Source organism: Lactuca saligna, chromosome 3 (genome assembly GCF_052625555.1).
Source record: "Lactuca saligna cultivar CGN05327 chromosome 3, ASM5262555v1, whole genome shotgun sequence".
In the NCBI taxonomy this organism is placed as follows: Eukaryota; Viridiplantae; Streptophyta; class Magnoliopsida; order Asterales; family Asteraceae; genus Lactuca; species Lactuca saligna.
This window is the reverse complement of record NC_136419.1, coordinates 227,752,613-227,761,366: the sequence shown is the minus strand read 5'-3', so window position 1 is coordinate 227,761,366 and position 8,754 is coordinate 227,752,613. Positions and strand designations below refer to the sequence as shown.

General features: G+C 37.8%; 1 long non-coding RNA gene across 1 annotated transcript; it reads right to left on the bottom strand.

The window, feature by feature from the left end:
* Positions 1-7,378: 7,378 nt before the first annotated feature.
* Positions 7,379-8,531, bottom strand: LOC145034173 (uncharacterized). Its single transcript, XR_013677929.1, has 3 exons — positions 8,433-8,531; positions 8,164-8,231; positions 7,379-7,554 (listed from the first exon to the last, which is right to left on the bottom strand). It is a non-coding gene; the product is annotated as an uncharacterized LOC145034173 (long non-coding RNA).
* Positions 8,532-8,754: the final 223 nt, after the last annotated feature.

Here is an 8,754-nt window from a genome sequence, read left to right as displayed (position 1 = left end):
ATTTATGATCTTCCCAAATCTCTTGAAGATGATGTTCCTCAACATCATGCTTCACTTCCTCTATCTCCTCCAATTATTCTCCCTCACCTACAAGTTCTTAAAAAGTTTAAGGTCACTCGAGCCCTATTGGCAAGTAAAGGTCTTGGTGTGGTCACATCTTGGAGATGTAGTCACATATTGACAAGCCGGGAGAGTTGGGTGTCAAAGTCTTAAGAAAGTTGGTGGTTCAATCACTTTCTAAGTCACATAGTGAGTTCTTTTGGAACACCTATGAAACAGACTATGACAAGACCCTTAATGATCTTATCTATTTGTTAAGATCAACTTCCTCAAAACTTGATGGACATTGACAATAGTGACACAGGAAATCCAGAAAAGCATTCTCTTCCCAATGGAAAGGGACCGGCCATAGTCAACTCGGTTGACCAAATGGTAAAGAGAAAAACTAAGTCTGTGATAGTCTCATGTACCATTATCAAAGGGTCCATATGTTTATATTGCCAAAGAAAGGGGCATTGGTTGCAAAGCTGCCATAATTTACCTAAGGATGTTAAAGTCGATAGGATTGACTCTACTTCAGGTAAAGTCCACTGTCTAACTCTATTAAGTTTCTATTATGAGATTCTTGATACATGATGTGACTGGGTCACATGGTGATGTTTTAAGAATCAAAGAAAAGGTAAAGAAACTTAAAGAAAGAATATGTTGAATCTGATCGCGTAGATGGATTTCTATCGCGTAGTTTGAAGATCGGATTCTTGAGCTACTTCTTAGGAGTTATAATATATTGCTTGTGAATAGATAACAACAAGTTTTTCATGTGGATTGTAAGGATAAGTTTTTCCGCAAAGTTTTAAAATAAAAGAAAAAAAAGGTTTTAATTTTATTTATTTTTAAAATATCCTTACAATGGCATATGTGGAAAATTGTTGCTTATATGTTTCCAGTAATAGCAATATTGGAAAGTGGATTTGATTCTTCATTTGTGGTAGTGTCTGAATTTACCAAATGAAGAAAGTTTTTCATCACCCAAGTTTCAATTGGACAGAAACTTGGAATCATACAAGTTGTATTGTATGATGAATGAGAATTTTCATCTTTGAAAAATTAAGACTAATTCTTTGATCACATGTATATGTGAGTCATTTGAAGGACTAAGGAATTAGGTACACTAGATGTGCGCTGGTCAAGGTCCACCACAAAGATTGATTTGTCATGATTTACTAAAGATTAGTAAATATGATTATACTTATAAGGTTAAGTATAATTCAGTAACATTGGAAAGGTTTCAATGTATGGCAGAGCGAATAAGAAGAATCAAATTAGGCAAAAGGATAAAAGTTTCTCAAATATGAAAAGATGGGAGAGTACTTTAGTATCAGTTTTATGATCATCTTAATGATTTAGAAACCATATCACAAATTCATACTCTAAGGACGTCTTAGTGCATTGTTATGGCTAAGAAGAGAGGTCATGAATTGTTGGATTGGTTAAAATCAAGAAGATGAGTCATACTTCGTTCCAAAACAATTCTTAGAGTCATACTCCAAGATTGTAACATTGAGTGACATAAAGTAAGGTTTAAAACACTTATCAAATGTAGTGTAAAATGTTTTCTACTCTTGTACATTTGAGATTGGTAAGTTGTGATGTCTTGGATGAGACAAAGACCAACTAAGACCAATTGTGTGAAGTGTTAGTCTTGATAAGAATCCGCACTATCCCTTGAATATTTGTTTTGTCAAGGAATGGTTCTTGACTAGGAAAAACTTATATGTCAAGGGGACAGTGGGAGCCTTAAAGATCCTGAAAGAGTTTTAAGATTTAATCAAGAGTGAAACCTGTAATTTATCACTAGCACACGACTTAAGATTTGCAACCTATCGTATTGACATAATTATTATTTCTGTACCTACTTCAAATAAGTTGAATTTGCATGTGAGTTATCAGAGTTCAACTTGGAAGCATTGGTGGGCCTTGTGCTACCAAGGTGACAAGAAACTAAGATTGAATAAGTTTAATCCATGTAGGGCTGAATTTGTCACTAACCTTATCTTGTGATTATGGTTTTGACAAATTTGCATGGATAGGAACTCATACACTATAAAATCTAAGTGTCATAAGGTTTCTCTCCGATTCATGAAAATGATGGTGAGGAAACGCTTTCACTAAGTAGATTTTACGTAGATAGCAATTGTGTTATTTGCATTTTCAAAAGTCGTTGGTGGAGCGCGTGTGGTTAACCGGCACACTAACATGGACTTGTGAGAAATGGCAAATGCCTAAGCAATTGAGACTATGATTACGGCATCCCTTTTCATAGTTCTGAAAATTGTTTAGACACACATGTGAGCTATCTAAGAAAGGGTGTATGAATCTAAATTTCAGAAGTCCAGCAGATTTTTGAAAATATGTCAGAGCTAGTGGGAGCATAAGTGTTATGCTGATAATCATCATGTTAGTGGGAGCATGATTATTATGATTAGTATTGCAAGCTAGCAATGTTAATTATAGAAAACAAAGTTTCAATCCGTGAAGTTGCAGGGGTTGAAAAGTTGTTTTGCTATAATTAAGGGTGAGGAAATTATACTTCATTTCAACTCTAAAGCTTAGATTGAGATTTTAATCATCTTTAGTCAAGAATATATATGAATTTTGTGTTGGAATGGTTCAACTTGAAGAAATTCTATATATATTGCATTTTCAAAATTCGATTATGATTACGGCATCCCTCTTCATAGTTAAATTTTGAAAACATGGCAAATAAAAAATATTGTAGCAAAAGACTGGTCTAGTATCATGTCTTTATGTCAAACATCATGAATCGTGTCCCATATGCTTCGGATATAGGATCGATTTCACGTGCTATAATATTCATCCTTTCTAAATTTTCCAAATGCTTAAGGCATTTAGAAGGGAAAAGTCTAGAACTGGATATGACTAAAGTGATTAAGCAATTGTCGAGGACAATCTGAGGTTCGCCAAAGATTGGTTGCTCAGGGACATTTGGAAGTCTAGTGTTAATTTTGGTAGGACCATATTGACATTTTCTGAAAAGAGGTAACTCTTGTTCGGAAGTGATAGTCAAATGGGACTATGGAAATGTCTCCATAGGTGGAAGTTATTCAATCTATGTAAGATTAGGAAACTTAATGCAAGAAGGATGTTCCCAAGGAGCTGATCTCCTTTGGAATGCTCTGTAATGGTTGATGTCAAGTCTTTCTGACTTCGTGCATAATCATTACAAGAGGATCAATGCATATAAGTTTAGAATCTAACAGATTTCAGTAAATGACATGAATTTGGAATTCTTGCATTTACAATAAGGATTTGGGATTGTGAAATGAGTATCATTGGAATCATGTTCAATTGATCTACATCACAATGTAAGGATCATAGACAAACATAGTGTGCATACTTGGGGTATGGCATAACTATTGTTTAGAAAACAAAGTGTACATGCTAGGAGCATGGGACGACTGTTGTTTTATTCGAGTCTTAAGTTGATTATTTGAAACATTGAATAATGTGTAATCAATATGGTGATAAATAAAAAGTGGTTTTATTTATATTCAAAAGGGTTCTGAGACCATATTAGATTCGATTATTATTGTGTTTCACTTTGCATGTTTTGACTTCCAAAATAGCTAGGTTATTCTTTCCGAATGACTAAGTTATTTAAACACTCCACAGTCGTTCATATGTTGGAAGTAGGTATGAATCAAGACTGTCATGAATCGGGTTTGTAGATGGCTAAATGGGTTTAGTCATGGCAATGGTGCTACAACATTCATGAGTGCTCATAAGTTATGAGTATTGGAATAAACCCACGCTCACTTGTATCACTTCATGGAATTTATCTCGAGTGATCGTGAGATGGTAATATCATATAAATCTTCAAACCTAGAGATATGAGTTGTTACCTATGAGTTGGTTGTGCATTGATTGCACGTAAACGCATCAGTAACTTGATGTTATAAAACGTGCCTTTGTGTACAATTCAACAAGTAGTAGAACAAGCATATGAGTCGAAGTTTATCTGTTCCTTCTAGAAATAGAAGCGATATCTGGGCCCCTCGATGATTTTGTTGTGACCTATGTACCGGCCGGTCAGAACTGAATTGATGTGTTCGATTAAGTTCTTTGTCAAACAAATCGAAAATCGGGAAACAAACTGCTGGACAAAAGTACGACGTTGTTCCATGTATTTATCCAGCTGATATCATGAGAACAGAGGATTATATGATCCCTTATCTAATGGACAAGTCATTGACAAGATCAGAGTTCATCTACAAGGTCAGAGTTCGACAGAAGCTTTTGAGAGCTACGATTGCCGGTTGGTTCCTGAAGTCATACGCAATACTAGTTTTAGACTTATCCAAGTGGGAGACTGTTGGATTAATGTCTAAGTCCATAACTATAATTAGTAAGACTTGACCCGACCCGGCATGGTCCATTTGGGTTGCATACCATCATGCACTTGGATAGACTATAATGAGAGAAATAAGACACTTATGGTTATTAATATATTATAAGTTCTAGTGTATTAATAATAAGAATAATAAGATTATTTAATTAGTATTGATCAAGAATTAATCTAGGATTAATTAAGTGATCAAAAGAAGACTAATTAAATATATGGGTTGATTGTGTAAATCATCCATACTTATATAGTGGGCTAATGCTCCATGGATAATCAAGTTGGGCTAAAACCCATAGGATGGTCCTTGGATGCTCCATGGTGTATTTGAACCCATGGATCCAAGGAAATGGAAAGCCATGACAATTAAGGATTTACCCTAATTGTAACACTATATAAAGATATTATTCTTGACAAAATCGGCCACTAGAGAGAGTAACAAAAGGGCTAGCCGATTTCATGAAGTGTAGAACTCTCTCAAGTTATTCTAAGTGTTTTGATGATTGTGATTCCATTTGAGGCTTCCACACTATTGGGGCTAGGCACTCAAGCTTCATGAAGACTTTCTACATCAAAGAGGTATGTATTCTATCTTGATACACTCATTGTTTTGTATGCTAGATTAGGATAATACCTTGGATATTCTTATTTGCATGTATAATAGAGAAAACATAGATCCAAGGTATTTAGGGTTGCATGTACACTTAGGAGTGTTAGAATGCTCAAAACCTTACACTAACATTGTCCCTGCAGCTACTAAACTCGGAAACTGGGACTTTTATGTTCCTTCTGATTTTACTAAAAGCAAATCAGATCTGATGCCGCGGTGGTGGTGGTAGTGGCGGTACAATCCTTGCTCATATGCCCAGTCCGGCCACACTTGTAGCAGTCGGAACTCCCTGCCTTGCACACCCCGTCATGCAATCTCCCACACTGACTGTGGCTCTGCTGACTACTGGAGCTGTGATCTAAAACCTTGGGCTTTTTGTCCGAACTCCATGTACCCGAAGCCGCCTCCATCTTCCTCTTCCTCTCCATCTCAAGGTCAATCTCTCTCTCTCTCTCTCTCTCTCTCTCTCTCTCTCTCTCTTGCTCGCTCTGGCAATCATGTCATCTTGCATTTTATAGCTGGACTGGCTCACAAACTGGCAGATATCACACTGCAGCATCTCATGATAATGGGCTTTCTTCATTTCCTCATCTGCTACGTACTGAGGAACGAGAAGTGCCCTCTCCCTAAACTTGGTGGTAATCTCTGCCACTATCTCTGTAGTCTGGATCAAATCCTAGAACTCACGTGCTAACTGCTACACCTCAACAACGGGTACTAACTCAGCTCTGAAGCTGGTGGTGAAGTCCGCCTAGGTCATGGCATCCAAAGCTGCATCACTCCCAATGGCATGACCAATCTCCTCCCACCAATCCCGTACCCTGTCCTTCAGAAGATAGGACGCCAACCTGACCTTGTCCCCCTCGGGACACCTGCTCGTGCGGAAAGCGTTGGTCACGTCTGCCAACCATCTGGTACTCGCTATGGGGTCCCGCGCCCTGTGGTAATCTGGAGCTCCACATGCCTGAAACTCCCTGAAAGTAAGTGTGTGCGACCGCACCATGGCCGCCACCTCAGCACGAAATGCGCCTAGCTTCTCCTCCATCAGCTCTAATATACCCTCCTTGATCGAACCAAAGATCACTGGAGTCTACTCAAGAATGATACGAGTAACCTCTGAAGTGAAGAACTCTCTAGTCTGCTCATCCAAATGCTCGGCTCTCGAGCCTGATCCCGATCCCTCTCCGGTACCTGAACTGCTGCCTGCTGGTGTAGGGCATAAAACCACCATTGTGAAAATACATCACAAATAAATGTCAGGACACTGATATGACTCGAGGGATCATTACTAATATCGGCTTTTCGGTCTCATCTCAGTCTTTCTCGATTCAAGTACGGATCCTCTGCTTCTAGTAGTATGGGCCCCTACTGCCTTCCACATTTATACGTACTTTCCTCAAGAACTGCCTCGACTCCACCTAGCCACTACTACTGCTGCTGATCTCTACTGCTCTCATCCTAGGCTTGCCCTAGGGAAATCTCTGACTCAACCCAAGCAGTCCTCAACTGTTGAAGGCCTCCTTGTAATGCCAATTAGCCATTACCAGAATACTATCACATGTGGCGAGGCTCAGATAATCCTTCGAGTAAAAGACTCGTCCCCACAACGGTTAGACTCAAACAGGAGCTGCACAGCAGGGATAAATCCAGCACTCTAAGATTATTCAACCCTGTTCACATGTGATGTGGCATATTCACCTAATGACTAACTCCCATCACTCAGAGTCCCACAAAGCACGAAGCAAACATCATTCAGACACAGAAAACTACTCAAGCAATTCTATCCTCATAATGAGATACTATACTAGCATACGTTTCTAAGCTCATGCTATCAGGCATAACCTAAACATGTTATCCTACTGCTATCTACTTTATTTCTAGCATACAATTCTCATAAGGATGAAACACATAAAGTAGGCACATAAGGCATCCTCCTAAATCCTTAGTCCTATACTAGCATGCTGTTCTATTGAAACTGAAACTGGAACTGGAACTAAAACTGAAACTAAAAATGATAATCATAAACTTGTATGGGTAGTTTGGGATTACTTACTTGAGTTCGGCTAATCGCATGCACCACACCCTTTCCTCTTTATCAAAACTCTTTTCTTTCTAAGTTCTTTTCAAAAATGTTTTTCTTTTAAAACCTTTTACCATTTCCTTAGTTTGAGTTCAGATCCACCAAAGAGTGTATCTGAATCCCTCAAACCAAGGCTCTGATACCAATGTAACATCGCCAAAATCACGGCCAGAAAAGACCGGTTTTGTTTATACTTTATTTCAAAATCAGAGTTATCTTTTAATAAAAGAGTTGCGGAATTTGTCCCAAAACAACAATATGATAAAGATTTATCAAAAGCATTTCCATAGAAATGTATTTCATTAAAAGACTCGGGATGTCATGTTCGTATAGATCAAAAGTATAAACAGTACAATATAAGCCTTACTACATTATTTCATATCTACAGGCCTATATCCGTAATCCCTCGTCCAAAACATCACACCTATGCTCATGCGCCACTACCTGTAATGCATAAAACTGAGTGGGTCAGGCTTGGGAGCCTGGTGAGCACATAGGGTTTTCAACCCACAATAAATAAGTTTATTAATTCCATCAATCAATAATAACCCAATTACCCATTCCCGTTATCGTCACATTACGTCCCTAAACACCTATTATAAGGGACCTAGCCTAAGGATCATCATCGGGACGGACACTACTGCTAAGGGGATTCCTCAGCAACAGATGTCCTAATAGGCAACCATGTGGGGGGTGGAGTACACCGGTGAACACATTGTTCACAATACCTACAGGTTGCGAGCCTGCTAGTGTTCCACTGGACTGTCTAGAAGAGTCTGTGGTCGTCATCTATACTCCGCTAGATGATTGGATCAACAACAACAACATCGAGGCCTCTCATCATTTTATCACACATCGTCTTATTACATCTACCCATGTTTTACCCCAACATTTTTGTAGATATAAATTACATATATAGTTAAATCATTTAAAACTTGTATAAAAAAATTCATCCAGCATAGATAACAAGTATACAGATAATATGCACATATAGCACGTAATATATAAAATACTTCATATCTATGTGTAAGATGAAAGTAACTATGCACTCACTTGAAAAGGTGGTGATTCCGAACTCAGACAGCGCTTCGCTTCTTAAATAGAATTTTCTTCGATGAAACCTAGTATTATTACCACTAGAGTTTAGTCTATTATTCGCCGAGACTAATTAATAGTCTAGCTATTATTATTATTATATAAGCTTTAAACAAAATACTTATATAACCCATAATAATAGCCCAAATATTTATTATAAGTTCATAATAACAATACTAATTTTAAATATAAGCTATATTAAAATAAGGTAAGCATAACTTACTTACAAGGGGGTTTTAGCTAGGAGTCGGGCTCTGCAGGGGCAGAACTTCGTCGCTGAATCTTTCTAAGAAAGATTCGTGCAGCGCTTCAGCACTCACCTTACTATACTAAACTACAGAAAGAGAAGTCGAATCACGAGGGACCGAAATGCTCGGGGGATAAGGAGAGAAAGACTCTTGAATCAAGAGAATGGTGCAAGAAATATGAGAGCCCAAGGCTCTTATTTATACTAATTGAATTTTCAAAAACTACCCTCCATAATTACTTAATGACCTTTTAGTTATATAAACAACTAAACACCCCTCTATAATACTATTTTAAATGGAT